Raw genomic sequence first — 319 nt, 5'->3', positions numbered from 1 at the left:
GTAATTTTTATTATTATTATTATTGCTTTGTAAACATTTACATTGAATCACTCTACATTTTTACAGCATACAAAATTGAATTATGGATTAGGTTAAGTGACATCCAGATGCTAAATGACTTAAGAACAAGGGGGCAAATCAATATAAGAGTCCCTGCTTCTTGTCTTGAAGGAAAGAAAAGAAGAATGTGAAAAGTGTGTGGGGGTGTTTTGGGCAACCCTTCTAAGTGTATGTGAAAACCCCTGTGTGGTAACTAGGCAGAGTCTACCAGAAAAAATGTCTCCAGGATGGTGTAGAAAAAGCTTTTGCCCATGTGGAT

At 36.1% G+C, this 319-nt stretch overlaps 1 protein-coding gene across 1 annotated transcript in view; it reads left to right on the top strand.

The window, feature by feature from the left end:
• Nucleotides 1–319, top strand: part of TCERG1L (transcription elongation regulator 1 like) — a 249209-nt gene that overhangs the window by 219271 nt on the left and 29619 nt on the right. The gene's annotated exons all lie outside the window — the stretch shown is intronic.

Source organism: Tupaia chinensis, unplaced genomic scaffold, assembly GCF_000334495.1.
Source record: "Tupaia chinensis unplaced genomic scaffold, TupChi_1.0 Scaffold000197_1, whole genome shotgun sequence".
Lineage (NCBI taxonomy): Eukaryota > Metazoa > Chordata > Mammalia > Scandentia > Tupaiidae > Tupaia > Tupaia belangeri.
This window is presented reverse-complemented; position numbering and strand designations above follow the sequence as displayed.